We start from the raw sequence: 22,804 nt of genomic DNA on the forward strand, positions 1-22,804 counted from the left end.
TAGAAAGAAAATAACATTTATTGTCCATTGTTGAAGCTGTCAGTGGCTCATAAAGGAGATCAACATGCAGCAACAGAAATGTTTGCCCAATAACATTGACTGTACAACGTTTAGCGGAGCAAGTTTTGAACCTAATTTAAAATAATTTCTCCTGTACAAATCCCATTCCACTGACGAATTTCTGTTTATAAAATGGTAGGTGCTAACTGACTGACTACATAACTAACTGAGTTATGTGTAAAGCTTGTTGTAAGTCACTACATGCTCTCAGTGTCAAATACTGGGTGAATGTAGTTTGGATATTTTGCCCACCATGAGTTATGCTGCCTCCGGACTATGCACTGTTGAGCCTGAATATTATGAACAAATCGACAGGTCATTAACCGATTGTTCTGCTAAAACGATTATTCCTTTTGAATCACAGGTGCTTAACCTATTTATTGTTGCACCACCCCTCCCCCTCCTCCTCATCCCCAACCACTCAAGAAACTTCCAACCCACCCACTCCTCCTCTCGCCAATACAAGCAAACTTTTGATATGAGTTTGATTGACTAATTAATTAAATCGATCAATTAATTAAATCCGCCCTCTGGGAACACCCAGCCCATCCCCTCCCGGAAATTGGCGGGAAAAGACTCAGTTGATCAGTCATTTGGAGGGAATTCGATTGCAGTGTATAGAATATTGTTTAAACAATTTAGACGATGAGCAGAATATTTTTGACTTAAACAATTTATGGTACTCCACGCAGTGTATGGAATATAATTTATGTATTTATTTATTTCAAGAATTTTTCGAAAACCGATCCTGATCCACAACCCCTTCCTCCCCCTTGCTGGTGCAGGTACAATTTCTGGTCTCAGTTATTCGAATTGCCCCTCTCACTCCTATCAGTTTGATTGACTACTCAATTAAACTGATCAGTTGATAAATCCCTCAAACTCTGGTAAACCCAACCCCACTACCTTCCCCTCTCTGCTCCTCTATCTGGAAATTGGCAGCCTGTGGTGAAGAGGAAGGATCTCATGTCCGGAAATTCAATGGTATATTGTTTATTTACAAAAAAAAGTATGTTTTCTGGGGTTGGATTACTCTTGCTCATCATTCTCTGCTCTTTGGAAAGGTGCAGGTCTTGTCAGAAGTAATTAAATCGATTGTTTTTTTATTCTGGACACACAAGGACTTCTGTCATGGAAGACCAATCACACGTAATTACACGGGTAAAAATCTTTCGATCGTGAAGCATGAGCTGTATATTCGACTGCACCACTCACCCTGCCAGTAGATGGGGTGCACAGATGGGCCTGTAAAGTGACGATGCCGCCATCAGCTGCCGAGCCACGCACAGGTGTCTGATCATGTCCTGCAAGCATGAGGTGGCGGCATCCCTTTCATACTTGACACCTGAGAAATTCCTGTTGAAACATGTGTTTATCTAGCCGCCGTGGCTGATGGATAGTCTTTGTACCTGGCCGTCCAGCACAGGCCTAATTGGCGGAGTGAGAGATTTGCCTAGCGACTCGCCTCCACAAGCCCAGCTAAAATATTATCAGTGTTACACCGACGTTTCATGTCTATGTAAATAACAGCCACATCTCCTTCTGAACCCGCCATAGAAATCTTTTGCAATGCTTTCAGAAGCGAAAATATCCCAGAATAACACAGGATTCATTCTTCCTAGCGATCCTAATGGGACAGCCTGTCCATTACATATCAGTCCCTTCGCGAAAATTGTAAAGTGTTGCAGAAGTAGGTAACTGTCTCTTTTGTTGTTGTTGTAGGAGTTTTCGTGATGTCTCATCTTGTCTGCATGGAAATTCTTGTCCTAACAGGTCCTGTTTACGAAAATAGCCCAGGATAAAACCTAATGCATTTATCATAGCGATCCTAATGGGACAGCCCGTCCATCACATGTTACCCTTCCTAGACATCGTGATATCCTGCTTTCAACACAAGTCTCCGAAATGGTAAACAGTTTCACCTCTAAAAGCCGTCAGCATGTCTATACATGCTTTCGAATACGCCATTTATCATAAAATCATTCTTGTTATTTGGAAGCTAGCACTGTCTAAGCACAGATTGGAAAACCGGAACAATTACGCAAACAGAATCCGAAGCACTGTCCTATAGAAGAGAAATCGGGTTGAAATTTTCGGTGTCCTTCAGCTGTTGGTCAGGAGATGCCCTAGTGCCACAATTGCAGATAAGGTACAGCATACCGCAGAGATGGGTGGTCTGCTTTAACTTGTCTTTCAAATGGTTCAAATGGCTCTGAGCACTGTGGGACTTAACATCTGTGGTCGATAGTCCCCTAGAACTTAGAACTACTTAAATATAACTAAGGACATCACACACATCCATGCCCGAGGCAGGATTCAAACCTGCGACCGTAGCAGTCGCACGGTTCCGGACTGAGCGCCTAGAACCGCTAGACCACCGCGGCCGGCTAACTTGTCTTTGAACGCTTGAACCAAGAATTCATCATGTTACTCCCAGACCTTTCCATAGATACCTTGCGCCTTGACAGTTACTATCTTGAGATATAGTTAAAGGCTACCCGGAAATGGGCCTTCATCTGTGCGAATGCGAACAGGTTGCCTGAACTCTTACGGGAATCATCACCTTAGTTGGTGCGAGTAATGAGTGGATGGACAAATATCTATAAGGAACATTATGAATGTAGACTGTGGACATTTAGGAATGTGGGTCTCACGGGAAGCGTGCAAGGGATAAATCCCTGCAGTCGCGCTATTCATCTGTCCTCTCAGTGGCTCAGATGGATAGAGCATCTGCCTTGTAAGCAGGCGATCCTGGCTTCCAGTCCTGGTCGGGGCACACATTTTCAGCTGTCCCCATTGAGGTATGCCAACAACACCGGTCGGCAGCTGAGGGCTTCGTTTAATTATAAGTTACTAAGAGAAATCTCTAAGCCGGTTACTGAATCTCTCTGACGGCTCTCAGTAAAATCAGAAACACACGATAACAGTGGTGTTGCCATTGACGAATCCATTATCCTTCACGAGCAGGGGAAGACTGTACATGTTGGATACGCATCCCATAACCGTAACTGATGACACAATACAGATTGGTGATAGGCGGTTTGAGAGTACACCTGGCTTAATGAATCTTATTTTCCTAAGACCTACCGAAAAACCTATATTCTGTTAATGATAGGGAAACGTACCGTAAAATACTGCACATGACTGATGTACATAAGATAGTGAAAAGCCTGAGCACCAAGAAATATAAAACCAATACTTGAAGGCAAAAATGGCAACAACAACAACGACAACAACAACAGCAGCAGCAGCGGTGATGGTATTGACATTGAACATAAAGCAGTGTACAATCGAATCCTGCAGTATATATTATGACGGTCGCAACGAGCTAATAGATTAACTACGGCCGCTCATGGCATCAGCTGCTGCAGATAATACAGCTCATTCGAATGAGGTTGCACCAATAATCTCTGAGCTTAGAGAGAGAGGCATCATTGAATAAGTATGGAGACAACAGTTCGAGAACTGCATAAACCAGCATGCAAAACATACCCTCGTAGGCATATTATGATTAAAGGGCTGGATGACTTGTGGCAAGCTGATCTTGTAGATATGAGGGAATATTGGATTCAAATATATTTTAACAGTTATTGATACATACTCCAAATTTCCCTGGGCATTACATGTCAAAACAAAAACGGGTAGAAATGTCGCCGATGTTTTTGAGTGTTTCCTACAGACAGGGACGAACCGATGCCCAGACAACCTCCAAACCGATCTTGGTGGGGAGTTCTACAATAGGTATTTCAAGACTGTATTGTAGCGGTACGGTATACAACACTAATCAACCTTCACTCACCTGAAGGCAAGTATCGTGGAGCGTCTGAGCAGAACGATAAAAGCCAAATGTGGATGCGTTTTTACGTTCAAGGCTCATACAAATGGACCGATATTCTCCCAGAAATAATTGCTCAGTGTAATCGAACCAAACATACCACAATAAATATGAGACCAATCGATGTTCATGATAATTGACTCATGGATACGATGTACTATCGCATTAAAATGCTGGATCCACACAAATAGAAATTTACTGTAAGTGATTCGGTGTGTCTCTCAAAACACAAGACGGCATTTGAGAAATCATACCTATCGAACAGGCCAACTGAGATATTCACAGTTTCATAGATGCGTCGAACGAACCCTAGAACTTATATATTGAAGGATAGTAAAGATGAAGAAATTTCAGGCTGCTTCTACACGGAGCAGTTGCAGAAAAGCTCAGAACCGGATGTTTTTCTCGTGGAGAGAGTCATAAGACGTCATGGAAATAAAGCACAAGTCAAATGGCATGGTTTTCTTGCTCCATAAAACAGTTGAATTCATGCCAACGATTTGCTATATAATGGGGGTGCATAGTCCACAACCACCGCAGTAGCATAACATGCGTGCTAGCAGACGCATTACAGGAAGTGGTGGTATTCTAGAGTAAGTGCCAGTGGAATTACACATCCCTGGGTATAACTACTGTAGATCTGGGACAAAGCTTCAGAAACGCTTGGCAAGAGATGATAAGGGGGTTAATCTGCTCGACGAAGCGTGTATCGGACATTGCATATGCTGCAAATAAAGATCTATCAAGTCGTCACATTGCAGATAGGATTTTAGCTGGTAAGGCTAAGACTATATAGAGAAGAAAGGATATTGGTATAGGTAAATGCATCGCGGCATTTGCAGTTGATTAAACCATGCGAGGAAAAATTGAGTTGGGTTTAGGAGTGATGAATTTCAAGCCAGTTATGAATGCTGCACGTTGTACACTAAACAAGAAGAAGAATGACAAGGGCGGGAAGCAGAGCTATTTGAAGAACTGTATCCTGACAGCGACGTATGCAGCTAAAAACCCACTCAAGCAGAAAGATGCGGGAAGAAGCCCCTCCAAACCCCTCTCTCATCCCCTCCTGATCACCTATCTCTCTCCACCAACATTCCCTACCGTTCTCAGACTTTTCCTATCCATGCTGATCCCCATATGTAGCCCTTGCACAACAGGTCAATGAAGTAGTCCGATACCACTCCCACAAAACGCATGTTTAGGGCTGTAAAAGTGTTTTATGCCGCTGACATGTGGGCTGCCATGGAAAGTAGTTTGACAGAGTAGGCTAATACTATTCCCACACAATATGCCTGCTGCACAAGGCAGCCTATACACCTGGGGCTGAAAAAAAACACGTTTTTGCCTGTATCTACATTCCTATTGGAGCTAGAAATCTATAAACTCCACAGTGGTGATATTCGTTGACCGTGCTCTTTCTGTGTCAAATTGGGTTGAAAATGATCCAGGGATCTGAGAGAAGATCCCATACATACACACATATGGTCTACTTTATATGGAGTGGTCTCAAGAGCTTGTAAGGATATGTCCTACTGAGAAATAATTAAGAAAATGTTCGATACATTGCATAATTTCTGAGTTAATTAGCATTGAAATCAGTTCATTAGATAATTGCCTTCGCAAATTGAAGCAACGTGCCAGATGTAGTTAATGTCGGTAGTTCTCACTGTGTAGCGTCCCATGTACCATGTCTAATTTTTGTATTGTTCTCTTGTTTTACTATAGGAATCCAAATGGAGAACACATATAACAACCCTGTCTCTCGTGAGCCGCTTGAATTTGTACGTTCAGTGGCCTGATTGGCTAAGTGCAATGCTAATTAACTCGAAAATGGCGAATCGAATTTTTTTAGAAGTTATTTCTCGGCACAGCAACTGTGAACTGTGTGACCTTTCTGATAGAAAATCAAGAATCCATCTTGCAGCTGAGACGATACTCCATGGGTAATCAGTCTGTTTAGAAGTCGCTTTTGAAGAGCAGTGTCGGAAGCCTTCTGAAAATTTAGAAATATGGAATGAAATTTATTTATTCATTTATTATTGTTTGTTTTGTATCACTGTTGTTGATACTTGTAAATGGGCTTCAGGGTTAAATAGTTCTTAGATTTGTGCTTAAAAGCAACAGTGCCTGACCAATCCCTATTGATTTTGAGAGCCACAATAAAAATTAGGTCGTACGTTACTCACAGAAAGATGTTTTATCCAGTCGCTATTGAGATGTGTCTAACAGTGCCATACAGCTTGTCAAGTTCAGTGTCTGTTCAGAATACATGAAGACGCACACTATTCTCAGTTTTTACTGGATTTAATTATTGTCCTCTTTGATTCTGTTCAGTGGCCATAAAAGATTACTGTTCCATATTGCACAGTAATAATCATTGAATAAGTACCTCGTACTCCTGTTTGCACCATCAGGGCTGCACCCCTTTTGTACTTCTTCCCTCACGAGCCGATCTCGCAGACTAACTACCTCTGTACCTTTCTGCATGTGCCAGAGCTCACCTGCTTCCTAACCGAGAGGACATCCCGAGCCACCTGTGAGCTTGGGCCCAGCAAATATGAGCAAGTATAAGGTTCTATACATTGTAGCGGTATCGATATCTGTACCTTTACAACACTACAACATGGTCTTAATGTACACTGGCCAAAAGAATTAGGGGAATATGACTCTGTGCGTCTGCCATATTCCCCTGAGCAATGATAGAGGACTGTTATCTTTCACAAATTAAGTACACAACAAAATATCATTACATTCTCGATCGTTTACGTAAAAAGAACTAAAATTTTTGGCAGGTGTCGAGAAAAGGGGGACATAATCATTCATCTCGTCTTCCTTGGTACTTTCATTGGATTTTCAGAGCGTCAATAAAGTGTATGCACTTCGTGAGTGTTTATTGCTACCTGACACCCATATGGCATGCTTCGTCTTAGTCAACAGAGGTCGCTCTGTGATATTCACGTTCCCATTTTTCAATGAAAGGCCATGAGAGTTCTTGAAGATTCTGTGGTCAACACGACGACCAGGAACACGTATGTCGAGCATGTCCAGATATGTACGATGACGTTTATATCGGGACTCACCACCGGCCAGTCCATTATTTCAAAGAGCATGTTTCACAAGACATCCCTGCTGACAGGTGACACATAGACCCTGGCATTAGAAGGAAATAAGGGCCAGTCCGAACGCCGTGGTCTAGTGGCTTGCGTTGCTGCCTCTGGATCACGGGGTCCCGGGTTCGATTCCCGGCCGGCTTGTGGATTTTCTCTGGCCGGGGACTGAGTGTGTTGTCCTCATCATTTCATCATCATTCGTGACAGTGGCTCGATTGGATTGGTAAAAATTAGAACTCGGTACGGGCGCTGATGACCGCGCAGTTGAACACCCCACAAACCAAACATCATCATCAATTCAGGGCCACCACCGTATGGAGCAGCCACCACATGGTCCAACAGAATATGGTGAAATACTACCTGGCGGTAAGGCGACCATGGACGGCGACAAGATGCGGATGATTGTCCACACCAAAGCCTCCGCACATCATCACAGAACCTTGGCAATCAGTCGACTTCCTGGTCAATATTTGGTCTGTACCGCTCACCGTGGATATCCGCACATTAACTCGGCCGTCATCCTGCCTGAGAGGATGCCTCGACTCGTCTGAGAATAACACGTTTCGCGACGTAGTTGGCTCTGGCCATTGTGGCCGAGCGGTTCTAGGCGCTTCAGTCCAGAACCGCGCTGCTGCTACCGTCGCAGGTTCGAATCCTGCCTCCGGCATGGATGTGTGTGCTGTCGTTAGTTAGGTTTAAGTAGTTCTATGGGACTGATGACCTCAGATGTTAAGTCCCATAGTGCTCAGAGCCATTTGAATCATTTGAACGTAGTTGGCGGTTGACATGGGAAAGGTAGGACAGAGGCGAGCTGCAAGATGTAGTCGTGTCAAGTGGGATACTCGAACAGGACGTTAGGTCGTAAGATTCTTTCTTGTAATCTATTCATTACACTCTGATTGGACACAGCGGCTCCAGTGGCCCTTTGCAGATCTTCTTGCAGTGCTATGGCAGTATCCGTACGACGCCGCAACGAACAGATGGCCAGATATCGGTCTACACATGGAGCTGCAAAACGTGGAGCAGCAGCAATCTGCAGCAACACGACCGAACTTCCATCCTGTTTGGATCAAAAAGACCGCTCTTGCAACTTGCACTGTATTACGATGTCGCATTGCATGTGCTAGGTTGAACACACTGTCCATCTCACTCTGAGAGGTCATCTGATACAGTAATTCATAAGACAGCCAATATATGGTGAATGATTTTTGTTGTTGCCTACACTGAAAGCGAAGATCTCAAAACATGCCGTACGACCTCAGGTACCGCCTGTATCAAAATAGATTGAAGATGTGGACATTGATACACGCGTTCCCTTAATTCTTTTGAACAGTGTATTTTAGACTCGACAGACGATGTCACAACTAAGAACCGTACGACAGATAGTAGTGCACAGCAAAAGATCCTGAAGAAGATCCCAGCAGAGGGGTCGAAACGTCGAACATTTTAAAAGAAATATGACGCGGCCTAATAATGCGGAAGATTTTAACTTTAGTGACAACGGCCACGAAAGCCTGCAGACTTACAGAATCGGGAGTCTTTGTTAATTTGTATGAAGGCTCTGAGACTGGTATCTGTAACGACTCGCGTTGGCTGCGTAACTGCGCTCGGGCAGAGACGTCCGACTGTGGCAGGAGGCGCTGACGCGACACTGGCCCGCTGGCCCGCCCCAGGGGCAGCCAATCAGGCGGGCATGCTCTGGGCGGGGCTCGCCGGGGAATCCCCCGACCAACTAGCCTCGCTGCCGCCCCTTCACCCTAACCATCCAACCAACTCATCAATCGGCCTGGGGAGGGGGAGGGGGCTCCCTCTCTCTTCCGGTGCTCATCCGTCGCGGACCCCCGCAAGATTAAACGACATTCGGCATCAAAGATAAAATTTAATGAGAAACATCTCCGAGTTACAATGCGCCCGTGTAGCCTTCCCTTCCAGCGTCCTTTTGTCCGGGGAATGTGGCGGCCACAGCGAACGCAACGTCTATTTCCGTTTCCATCTCTTTCTCCTGTTTATCCATCACGGGATGAAAGGCCGCAGAAACCACTTTCGGCGCAGAAGGGGCAGGGGTGCGGGGGCGGGGTTCGCAGAAACAACACCTACACACTTACACTCACCCGTACATAAGGCAGTCTGTGTGGGCGGCGGACAACTTCGTTATGGAAATAGCCGCGCGTTATTAAGTTACGCTACACTTGACAAAGGACGCACCGGCGTGACATCTCGACGGACAGCGCGCCGCGCTCACCGTAATGAGACATTACTCTTTAACTCTTTTGTTTCGGCTCGAAATGTAGAACATGCGGAAAGGCACATTTCCTGTAGAAAACGCTGTTATACGCCGAAACAACGGGCAAAACAGCACACAACGTACGTCGTTCAGAACTGTCGGAAGAATGTGCAACCAAAGATTGATTCGCAAAACTCCCACTTTTTTTTGGGAAAGATATTATTGGAGAATCTCCTGTGTAGTGTCACGGGACAATTAAGTACCAAGATTATGAGATTTCCATGTACACTATTTCTCAGTAAGATACCAAAGATCCATTCACAAGCGCAGGTGACAGTAAAATGCAGTGTGAGTCACGTAACGGTTCAAGATGTCGAGATTCTGGATCATCCTTCGTATAAAAGAGTGGGAAATTCAGGTAACGGCGGTGGACGCGGATAATGATCATGCACCTCGCTCTCCCAAACATACTAAACAGGCTCAATAACACTGAGATCTGATGACTGTGGTGCCCAGGGGACATACGGCAATTCATCTTCGTGAACGCAAACCAGTCGTGGTCGACGCCAGTTTTCTAAACAGTGGCACTGTCGTACTGGAACAGAGCATCGTCACTGGGAAAGAAACACTATACCATGGGATGGAGCTGATGGGCCAAACTGGTCACATAATCTTGGCAGTAAAGCGGTCTTGCAGAGTAACCATGGGCTCCATGGAATATCACCATGTGGCTGAGCCGGTGGGTTTCTGGCGCCAGGCGATATCGATTCTTATTTCCATCTTTGATCGTTGTCCCTGTGCCTTGTTCCCCTTGCGCTTATTTTTTATTTTTATTTTTATTTTTTTTTTTAGGCGGAGCCCCTCCACGCCCACACCGGCATGATGGCCAACACAATAGGTCTACTGCCATTTCTGCATAAGGGTTAGTATTCACTAATGGTGTCGCAGGATGTGGGTGCTGCGAAGTTTGCGTACGTCTGGTTAAGGTTAACCATTAATACGCGCCCATCTGGAGATAGATTGGGTCGAAATCGAACGAAGTGTAGCAGTTTGAAGGGCAGAGGAAAAAAGTGCTAAGGCAACAGCCAAGGGAAAAAAACCTCTGCGATAGGTCGGGTGGTAAGAGCAGTAGCGGTTGTCTTGCTGCCTGCGATAGGTCGTGCAAGGATAGGCTTTGTTAGTAGTGGGTAAAATGCATGTCGATACATTGAAGTTGTGCGGTTGTGTTGCTCGGAGGCTGGCGCTGGATGCTGGTGTAGAGTCCTCGTTCAGCGTTCAACAACCTGCAACAGTTAGGTTTATTATCGATCTTGTGTCCGATAGGTCATATACTGGAAGCACAGTGTGAGGGAATGTTGGCGGATTGTTTGTGCGTCTGTGGGCGAGCTCGTCGGTGTCCCTGCTGTGGCCTGTTGGTCGGCTCTAATAGCAGCTGGTAGTTACCAGTCAGTGTTGCTGATATGCAGGGGCTTGCCGATGTTTGTCGCTTGTTTGCGTGTGTTAGTTTGCCATAGGTGGCTATGCCCTAGCTAGCAGTGTTTTGGCCGCTTGTGCTTCCACCTGTGGTTGTGATCGTAGTTTCCCAGAGTGAGGATGAAAGGATTGTTCGAGTGTATCGAGTTCCTGTATAATCGTGTGGCGTGTTCAAAAATACCGCCTTGAAACCCTCAAGGAAGTGTTCAAAAAAGGCGGTATTCTTGGTGAAGATCCACGGTGCGTGTGTAGCGTATTGCTAACGATCCGTAGCACCTTGTTCTGTATGATCTGCAGGCGGCGCAGGCGTGTAGGAGCTGCATATCCCCAGACAGGAGCTGCGTACGTCATCAGAGGTCTATTCAGTGACATGTATATGGACCTTGACACCCTCCTATTCAGTGTGCTTTCCCTGTTGAGCATTGGGTAGAGTTGTTTGAGCCTCGCGTGCGCTCGGTTGGCGTCTTTGAGGCAGGGTATTTATGGTGGCGCGCATGCGCAAGTCGAGAAGAGTGGGTCAGCCGAGTCAGACTGTGACGTGACGTGCTTTCGATGTTGTCGTTGTGGGGAGTTGGCGACACCATGTCACGTGGCACGGCCGTGTGCCGTGAGGACCAGTTGAGTTGGCGCAACGAAGAAGCATGGGCCGCTGCTGGAAAGTATTAAAGTTGCATTGACACGGCTGGCCAGTGGCGACCGGGGTTTGCTAATACCTCGAGAGCTATGTGGATGGATGGCGTGTAATTTTCACAAGAAGAAGAAAAAATTAATCGCCAAGATTGGGTTCCTCCTCCTATATATAGAGAATATTATTGCGTACTTAAGGACTTTTGACTGTTGCAGTTGCTCGTGTTAGTGAACAGCAAAACATTCACTGCATTTGTGGCGAGGCGAGTTATGTTCTGGAACGACCATGAAATTATGTTACTAAAGTGGTTAGAAATAGCGCCTCACATCTGGATTTGGTGCACGCTGAGGGTAGCTGGTTCACTTGAACGTCATTTCTTAATTTAGTTATATATTTAAAATTTTCTGGTTTTACGAATTAGTGGTAGTTGTTGTTTCTTAATAATTTCTTGTGTGTATGGAAGGCAAGTGGCCATGATAAATATAGGTCACATTGTGTTTTATGGTAGGATAGAGGCCGTGTGTATTTTGGTCTGTGGCCATAGGGGCCGTGCTTATTGCATTAGCGACCTATTGAAGTGATATTGGTTTTCTATTGCAATTTCAAATACCTATCTGAAGGTTGATTGTCACGTTAGGTGCTGAACGTTTGTGTAGTTTGTGAATACTACAGTGAGTCTGCGGCTCATGTTTTCCTGTTGACAGAAACGTGTATAGTGGTCGACGCGAGCTAACCTCGTCCCGCGAGCTTGCACTGTGACAGAAATCTCAGGATTTGAAATCAGGGCTGTCCAGACCCCGTTAACGCGTGATTTCTCTATTCCATTCAACGAGAGGCTTGTTTTAGGCAGAAGATTTCATACTGCCCAAAGTTGAGTATAAGTTCACTCTTTGGATCGTGTGGCGTCCATCACATGTTCATCAGATTGACGTTTTGCCTTAAGCTTGCATAAAGTCTCAAATCTTCCGGACGTTGAGTGTAGTAGAATGCTCAGTGTAAACAGAACAATTAATAGTACCCTTCAGGTCAGATAGCATCAAATTAATTTTACCTTTTCAGTAAGTGTAAAACTGAGTGAGAAAGTCCAAATGGCTCTGAGCACTATGGGACTTAACATCTGTGGTCATCAGTCCCCTAGAACTTAGAACTACTTAAACCGAACTAACCTAAGGACATCACACACATCCATGCCCGAGGCAGGATTCGAACCTGCGACCGTAGCATGAGTGAGAAAGGCGATAGCCGACATTGTAAACATTTGGTTGTCTATTTCATCTGTTATTTTTGTTGTTGTAACCGGCACGTAAAGGGGCCGTTGTCACAAGTGTGACGGTTAATATTGTAAATACTAATTGTGGATAGGGCCTTGATATGCAAATGTTGTTAATTGATTATTACTGCTGATGAATTCACGTGTATGTGTAATCAATAAAGAAGTGTTGCAACTACAAACTGGTTGTGTTACTCGTATACAAGGTTAGAGTGTGCAGTCGCCACACCAATGGCTGTCCAAATCATCACCGAACCCTCTCTACGTTTCATTCATGGGAAGTAAACTGGGCGAGGAGTTGGAACTGTGTGGAGCAGGACACATCCCACCAAATGACTTTCTTCCATTGCTTAATGGTCCACGTTTTATGGCTTCAACGCCACGTTTCACTGTTACAGGTATTTGCACCGCTGATGAGGGATTTTGGAATTCCAGCTCGCCAAGCAGTGCAACATCTACGTAGCTCGCGAGAGCAACATTCATTTGTGCAATGGTTTTTCAGCTGTTATCCTCTTATCTATTGTTACATTCCTCTTCAGTGACCGCCAGTCACGATCACCAGTCACACTATTTTGTTTTAGCGAGTGAAGTTTTGCAGTTTTTCTCTATGTGATATACATCTACGATACGGTGCCTCTTGAAACACCAAATACTTCGGCCACCTAGGTTACGTAAGCAACCACCAGATGAGCACCAGCGATTAACCCACATTGGAATTCAGTTATCTTCTACATAACTCACTCAAAAATGCACAGAACGCTGTCCTGACCACGGCTGATACTCGCAACATATTGAGGACATTGCAAAGCGCCGTTTGTGGTCCAGTACTGGTTTGATGCGGCCCGACACGAGTTCCTCTCTTGTGCCAACCTCTTCATCTCCGAGTAGCACTTGCAACCTACGTCCTCAATTATTTGCTGGATGTATTCCAATCTCTGTCTTTCTCTACAGGTTTTGCCCTCTAAAATTCCCTTTAGTACCATGGGAGTCATTCCCTCACGTCTTAACAAATGTTCTATCATACTGCCCTTCTCCTTATCAGTGTTTTCCGCTACATCTACATGGATATTCTGCAAATCACATTTAAATGCCTGGCAGAGGGTTCATCGAACCACCTTCTCAATTCTCTATTATTCCAATCTCGTATAACGCGGGGAAAGAATGAACACCTACATCTTTCCGTACGAGCTCTGATTTCCCTTATTTTATCGTGGTGATCGTTCCTCGATATGTAGGTCGGTGTCAACAAAATATTTTCGCATTCGGAGGAGAAAGTTGGTGATTGGAATTTCGTGAGAACATTCCGTCGCAACGAAAAATGCCTTTCTTTTAATGATTTCCAGCCCAAATCCTGTATCATTTCTGTGACACTCTTTCCCATATTTCGCGATAATACAAAACGTGCTGCCTTTCTTTGAACTTCTTCCATGTACTCCGTCAGTCCTATCTGGTAAGGATCCCACACTGCGCAGCAGTATTTTCTACGTGTCCTGCCAATAAAAGGCAGCCTTTGGTTAGCATTCCCTACAACATTTTCTGTGTGTTCTTTCCAATTTAAGTTGTTCGTGATTGTAATACCTAGGTATTTAGTTCAATTTACGGCTTTTAGATTAGACTGATTTATCGTGTAACCGAAGTTTAACGAGTTCCTTTTAGCACTCATGTGGATGACCTCACACTTTTAGTTATTTAGGGTCAACTGCCACTTTTATCACCATTCAGATATCTTTTCTAAATCGTTTTTGTATTTGTTTTGATCTTCGGATGAATGCAGTGTCATCTGCAAACAACCTAAGACGGTTACTCAGATTGTCTCCCAAATCGTTTATATAGATAAGAAACAGTAAAGGGCCTATAACACTACCTTGGGGAACGCCTGAAATCACTTCTGTTTTACTCGATGACTTTCCGTTAATTACTACGAACCTCTCTGACAGGGAATCGCAAATCCAGTCACATAACTGAGACGATATTCCATAAGTACGCAATTTCACTAAGAGCCGCTTTTGTGCTACAGTGTCAAAAGCCTTCCGGAAATCCAGAAATACGGAATCGATCTGAAATCCCTTGTCAATACCACTCAGCACTTCATGTGAATAAAGAGCTAGTGGTGTTTCAGAGGAACGATGTTTTCTAGACCCATGTTGACTGTGTGTCAATAGACCTTTTCCTTCGAGGTAATTTATAATGTTCGAACACAATATATGTTCTACAATCCTGCTGCATATCGACGTTAACGATATGGGCCTGTAATTTAGTGGATTACTCCTACTACCTTTTTTGAATATTGGTGTGACCTGTGCAACTTTCCAGTCTTTGGGTACGGATCTTTCGTCGAGCGAACGGTTGTATATGATTGTTAAGTATGGAGCTAATGCATCAGCATACTCGGAAAAGAACCTGATGTCATACAGTCTGGATCAGAAGACTTGCTTTTATTAAGTGATTTGAGTTGCTTTACTTCTACGTTACTCATGTTGGCAGCTGTTCTCAATTTGAATTATGGAACGTTTAATTCGTCTTCTTTTGTGAAGGCATTTCGGAAGGCTGAGTTTAGTAACTCTGCTTTAGCAGCACTGTCTTCGACAGTATCTTCATTGCTATCGTGCAGAGAAGGCACTGATTGTTTCTTGCCGCTAACATACTTCACATACGACCAGAATCTCTTTGGATTTTCTGCCAGGTTTCGAGACTTTCGTTGTGGAAACTGTTATAAGAATCTCGCATTGAACTCCGCGCAAAAATTCGAGCTTCTGTAAAAGATCGGCAATCTTGGGGATTTTGTGTCTGTTTAAATTTGGCATGTTTGTTTCGTTGTTTCTGCAACAGTGTTCTAATCCGTTTTGTGTACCAAGGAGGATCAGCTCCGTCGTTTGTTAGTTTATTTGGTATAAACCTCTCAATCGCTGCCGATACTATTTCTTTAAATGTAAGCCACATCTGGTCTACATCTATATTATTAATTAATGAGTGGAGATTGTCTCTCAGGGAGGTGTCAAGTGAATTTTTATCTGCTTTCTTGAATAGGTATATTTTTCGCTTATTTTTCGAGGATTTGGGGATTATAATGTTTAATCTCGCTACGACAACCCTGTGTTCACTAATCCCTATATCGATTTTGATGCTCGTTATTAACTCAGGATTATTTGATGCTAAGAGGTCAAGTGTGTTTTCACAACCGTTTACTATTCGCGTGGGCTCATGAACTAACTGCTCGAAATAATTTTCAGTGAATGCGTTTAGCACAATTTCGGATGATATTTTATGCGTACCTCCGAAATTAAACATGTATTTTCGCCAACATATCGAGGGTGAATTGAAGTCACCACCAACTATTATCGTATGAGTCGGGTACGTGTTTGAAATCAACCTCAAGTTTTCTTTGAAGCTTTCAGCAACTGTATCATCTGAACTGGGAGGTCGGTAAAAGAATCCAATTATTATTTTATTCCGGTTGCCAACAATGACCTCTGCCCATACTAACTCACAGGAAGTATCTACTTCAATTTCGTGACAAGTTAAACTACTTCTGACAGCAACAAACACGCCACCGCCAACCGTGTTTAGCCTATCTTTTCGGAACACCCTTAGGTTCTTCGCAAACATTTCGGCTGAGCTTATATCCGGCTTTAGCCAGCTTTCAGTGCCTATAACGATTTGAGCATCATTTCTTTCTATTAGCGCTTGGAGCTCTGGTACTTTCCATAGTGGACACCAACCACATATTCCTTTCCTCTCCTTTTAAGTGGAGAACCTCATTCCTTACCTTATCAGTCCACCTAATTTTCAACAATCGTCTGTAGCACCACATATCAAATGCTTCGATTCTTTTCTGTTCAGGTTTTCCAACAGTCCATGTTTCACTACCATTCAGTGCTGTACTCCAAACGTACATTCTTAGAAATTTATTCCTCAAATTAAGGCCTATATTTGACACTTCTCCTGCCCAGATATGTCCTTTTTGCTATTCCTTGTCTGCTTTTCATGTCCTCCTTGCTCTGTCAGTCATTGCTTATTTTACTGCCTAGGTAGCAAATTTTCTTAACGTCATCTACTTCGTGACCATCAATTCCGATTTCAAGTTTCACTCTGTTCTCAGTTCTGCTGCTTTTCATTACTTTCGTCTTTCTTCGATTTACTCTCAGTCCATATTCCGTACTCATTGGAATGTTCTTTCCATTTAGCAGATCATGCAATTCTTCTTCACTTTCACTTGGAATAGTAATGTCATCAGCGAATCGTATTGTTTATATCCTTCCACTTTGAATTTTAATTCCACTTCTGAAGCTTTCTTTTATGTCGATCATTGCGTCTTAACATATTGAATAGTAGGGGCGAAAGACTACACTTCGTTCTTGGTCTTCCACTCTTATTATTCCCTCTTGGCTGTTGTACATATTGTATATTACCCGTCTTTCCCTATAACTTCTATTTTTCTCAGAATTTCGAACGTCTTGCAGCTTTGACTTTGCCGAACGCTTTTTCCAGGTCGATAAATGCTATGAATGAGTCTTGATTTTTTTTTAGTCTTGCTTCCAATATCAACCGCAACGTCAGAATTGCCTCCTCCTGCCTTTACCTCTTCTAAAGCCAAACTGTTCTTCATCTAGCAAATCCTCAGTTTTTGTTTCCATTCTTCTGTATATTATTCTTGTCAGCAACAGGGCTGCATGAGCCGTTAAGCTGATTGTGCGATAATTCTCGCTCTTGTCAGCTCTTGCAGTCTTCGGAATTGTGTGGATGATATTTTTCCGAAAGTAAGACGGTATGTTGCCAGACTCATACATTCTACACACCAACGTGAGCAGTCATTTAATTTCCATTTCCCCCAATGATTTTAGAAATTTTGTTAATGGTTTTCTGTGAGGTACTGGATGGGTTAAACAAACGATTTTGAACGCTAAGCATATTTTTTGATTTAACTAGGGCGTTTGATTGTGTTGATCACAAAATATTGCTCCAGAAGCTGGACCATTACGAAATACCGGAAGTAGCTCACAATTAGTTCACCTCTTACTCTAGCAACAGACAGCAGAAAGTCGTATTCACAGTGTTGAGGACGGCTGTGATGTGGGGTCGGAGTGGCCAAATGGGGGGTGCCCCAGGGATCAGTGCTGGGGTCATTCCTGTTCCTTATTTATATAAATGATAGGTCTTCTAGTATTACGGGTAACTCTAAAATATTTATGTTTGCTGATGGCATTAGCTTGGTAGTAAAGGATGTTGTGTGAAAACATTGGCTCGGTTTCAAATAGAGCAGTTCATGACCTAAGTTCATGACTTATAGAAAATAAACTAACGCTAAATCACAGTGCGACTCAGTGTTTACAGTTTCTAACACACAATTTATCAAAACCTGAGGTTTTAATTTCACAGAATGGGCATATGATGAGTGAAACCGAACAGTTCAATTCTCTAGTTGTTCAGATAGTAAACTGTCGTGGAAAGCCCACGTTCACGGGCTTGTTCAAAGTCTTAATTCTGACATTTTTACTATTCGAACGGTATCTGAAGTAAGTGATCGTTCGACACGAAAAATTAGTCTACTTTGCTTATTTTCATTCGTTTATGTCATATGGTATTATATTTTGGGGTAACTCTTCCCATCCTAAAAGAGTATTTTTGGCTCAGAAACGGGTGGTTCAGGTAACAAGTGGTGCAAGTTCACGAACCTCTTGCCGACTCCTGTTCGCGAGTCTCAGTATTCTGACACTGGTCTCTCAATATACAGGGTGTAAATTTTAAGTTGACAAAGCAGAATAACTCGAAAAATAAGCTTCACACGAAAAAATGTGTAGAATCCAAAGCTGATTATTTTCGAGGGAGACATCTGCTGGTGCTAAAATTAGCCCGCCACCCAAGCCCCTTGGGGGTGGGTTGGCAGGCAACTTTAAAATTTCAAATGAGAACCCCCATTTTTACTGCAGAGTCAGATTCTACATAAAAACTACGTACATTTTGTCTTATGCATTTGATTCTTGGTAGTTGGCGCTGTAATTCAAGAAAATCCATGTTCTCATTTTTGCGTGGAAAATGGTTACGAATAAACAAAAAATACTTATTTACCTTCCAAATTTTTATTCGCTAAGGCTAAAACTCCCCCTCTCTCCCCATAGGGTGGGGTTTGAGAAAGAGAGGAATCAGAGTTTTACAAATGTTGACCCAAATATTAATGGGCCAACACTTGTAAAACTCTGATTCCTCTCTCTCTCTCTCAAACCCCACCCTATGGGGAGAGAGGGGGAGTTTTAGCCTTAGCGAATGAAAATTTACGAAGTAGATAAGTATTTTTTACTTATCCATGACCATTTTCCACGCAAAAATGAGAACATGGATTTTCTTGAATTACAGCACCAACTACCAAGCATCAAAAGAAATGTTTAATAGAAAATGCATGTAGTTTTTTATGTAGAATCTGATTCTGCAATAAAAAATCGGGGTTCCCATTTGAAATTGTAAAGTTGTCTCCCACCCCACCCCCCCAGAGGGCTGGAGTGGCGGGCTAATTTTAGCACCAGCAGATGTCCCCCGCGAAAATAATCAACTCTGGATTCTACATATGTTTTCGCGTGAAGCTTATTTTTCGAGTTATTCCGGTTTGTCAACTTAAAATTTACAGCTTATATATACAGGTTGAGTAATAAATGAGGAAAAATATGTCGTGCCAATTGTCACACACTGAGCTACAAATATAAATTCGTTTTCCGCATGTCCCTACGTCAAGAAATGACAGTGCAATTGAATGGTAAAAATCTGGAAATATGAAGTGGACGTTTGAGTGTTACTGTGCGCCGACATTGGCCAAGGGGACAGATCGGCAACAGCGCACAACACGCGAGTGTTGCACGTAGTCTAGCCGCTCACGAGAAGGCGAGGCACGCGGCGCCAAACGTCGGTCTGCGTGACGCTGCGGGCAATGACATCGCCCACATGTATCTCGTAATGGTTACGCTGGCCAGTATTGTGTATAGTGGGTAGTTGACACAGGGAAAGGAACGTGAGGAGGGGCTGCACTACTGTACATGCATGTTTTATAATTTGGTTTTCGTGTCCCAGACTAAGAAGCGAGTACATAGATGCAGAATACACAATACAACTACACAGGTATGTGGCAGTTGATACAAACGAATACAATGCAGCTGTACAAATCGAAACTAACATAGAAACACATGACCAGAAGCTGCAGTGGCGGGTATAATTACTGTTCGAAATGGCGGCCACGATGTGTGTGGCAAAGTTGAAATCTTCACAGGAAGGATTGCTGAACAGAGCCGGCCGATGTGACCGAGCGGTTCTAGGCGCTTCAGTCTGGAACCGCGTGACCGCTACCATCACAGGTTCAAATCCTACCTCGGGCATGGTTGTATGTGATGTCCTTAGGTTAGTTAGGTTTAAGTAGTTCTAAGTTCTAGGGGACTGATGACCTTAGAAGTTAAGTCCCATAGTGCTCAGAGCCATTTGAACCATTTGATTGCTGAACACGATCCAACATGTCTGTATCTCTTTGCGTAATATCACAGGCATGTTGTATTCTGCGTTGAAGGGTGTTGACATCAACAACCTCTCCTTCATAAATCACAGATTTCAGACGGCCCCACAAAAAGAAATCCAGTGGATTCAGGTCTGGCGATCTTGCTGGCCATGCTACAAGGCCTCCACGACCGATCAATTTCGAAGGGAAGGCACTGTCCAGGTGGCGTCGCATTGTGCCGCTGAAATGAGCGGGGGCACCATCATGCATGTACCACAGGTTCATACGAGAGGCCAAACTAACGTCTTCCAACAATTCCGGTAATGTAGCATCCAGGAAACACATATACCGCTCTCCTGTAAGCCTTTGTGGTAGCACATGTGGCCCTATGAGATGGTAATAAATAGTAACACACCAGATATTGAAACCACATCGTTGTTATTACCCTCGTATCACTGTGCTGTGGGGGTTTTATTCCGCCCACTCGTGCCAGTTATGCGAATTCATTATACCATCCTTCGTGAAATAGGCTTCGTCGGTGAACAGTATTGTTCGTGAAAAATGCTGGTCGTAGGTCTGACGTCGTAGGAGTTGCAGAAGTCGAGCCTCCTCTGATAGTCTTCCGGCTATAATGCCTGTACCTTTTGCATGCGAAAAGGATGGTAATGGTTTTTACGGAGTACACGCATAACAGTAGATTGTGACATTCCGACCGCACTGGCGAGAGACCTGGTGCCTATTGTTCGGTCCTCCGCAACAGTTTGTAACACTTTTTCTTCGTCATCCGCACTTTACGACGGTCGGGCCCGACCACTAAATACTGGAGGTGCTACACCTGCACCATACTCCCTCAATCGCCTGTCCACAGAGGAAAACGTTTTTGCTGATTGAAGGTACCGACTAGGAAACCTCTCGCGATACAGTTGCCTTGCAACGTCAGCTCTTCCATCTGCAAGGCCGTAGGTTAGATGGATGTCGGCGTATTCCTCGTTTGTAAAACTTGCCATGGTATTGTAGTAACACTGGGACGAGGCCTTTAGCAGCTGTCGACACGGCGAGTATCGGACAGAGTGAGCAGCGCAGAGGTGTTGTAAACATGTCATGCACGCCGCGGTTTTACTTCCACCGTTAACCACTCTTTCCGCTTACAGGACACACATTCCCTAGCATGGGACTGTACTCTCCGTTACCGCCGGCAACGTGTGATTCACAAGTTCTGATACAATTTCACATACATTACGATGGGATTTGTTCCTTCTCGTATCTTTCAAACGCTAGCAGATACACTTCAGCTCATTGGTGTGTCATGTGTTGTATCTATGGGTGAATGACATGTTGTGATCGTGAGTCTCGTCGGTATCTCGTTCAATGGTTAACAGGTGTTTTTGTTTTACGTACACAGTACACCGAGGAGAACGTAATCAACAACGGTGCGTCACGTGTTACGCATAGCAGCATGCGGTCCTCGACACATTTATCCTCATTTATGACTCATCCTGTATATTCCTTACTGTCATTTCTTGCTAACAATATTTGCTTACTCCCAAGGACAAGGATCTTTCACTCAGTTAATACTCTGCAGAAATCAAACCTGCATTTGAATCGGACTTCCTTAACTCTTCTGCAGAAAGGTGTGCAGTATACTGCTGCATCCATTTTCAATAAGCTATGACTAGAATTAAAAAATCTTAACAGTAATCCGCGTGCTTTCAAATCGAAATATCTATTCTGTCGAGGAGTTCCTTGTAAAATTAAGCTGATTCTTGTTGTGTGGTTGATTGCGTTTACTTAAACTAATGGCTTGACTTTTTTCGGGTTCACAGACATTTTATTTTTATCTATTGTTACTTTTATGTTGTAATTTCATGTATTGACACTTTGGAGATTTGCTTCTTAATTTGGTCCTACGGAACTCGACGTGTAAATGAAAATAAAATAAAATTCGTGAGGGTCTTATATCTTCTGGTACCAATAGATCCTAGCTTTACGATTCAGTTAACTCTGGGTAGAGCATTAATTTTCGTAAGGTAATTATAGAAATACTGATTATGGGTGTCAATAGCATGTTAAGGTAGAAGACCCTTCTCTTTAGTAGGTGCGACAAAAATCAAATAACTCGAGCAGGCAGTAGAACTCGTACTCAAAACTGAAAATGTCGAGCATATACGTATGAACAAAGTTTAAGAGTAATTCACAGCACGCCTTAGAAAGGTATGTGCAATTTAAGTTTTATTTCGTTGCCACACCCTCTTCCGGGTGGTCCACCTTTTCGTCAGGAAGTGTAGTTTGTTGTTAATGCAATACTTGTATATCAATGATCATAGTAACTCAGGTCCTCTAATTATGCAACCAACTGAGTTTATAAACGTCCAAACATCTTCCATCACCTTTGTTCTATCTTCTGTGATCCATTTTATTCAGTCCTCTGAAATATAAACATTATTACAGAGCTGAATAGCAGAATTATTTAGTGGTTCAAATGGCACTGAGCACTACTGGACTTAACATCTGAGGTCATTAGTCCCCTAGAACTTAGAACTACTTAAACCAAACTAACCTAAGGGCATCACACACATCCATTCCCGAGGTAGGATTCGCACCTGCGACCGTAGCAGTGGCGCGGTTCCGGACTGAAGCGCCTAGAACCGCTCGGCTACCGCGGCCGGCAATTATTTAGCGACTACGGCAAGAAGGTTCTGCAATATTTTAGAGCATTTATAAGGTGCTATCAAA

The sequence above is a fragment of the Schistocerca serialis genome, chromosome 9, assembly GCF_023864345.2.
Source record: "Schistocerca serialis cubense isolate TAMUIC-IGC-003099 chromosome 9, iqSchSeri2.2, whole genome shotgun sequence".
NCBI classification, from domain to species: Eukaryota; Metazoa; Arthropoda; class Insecta; order Orthoptera; family Acrididae; genus Schistocerca; species Schistocerca serialis.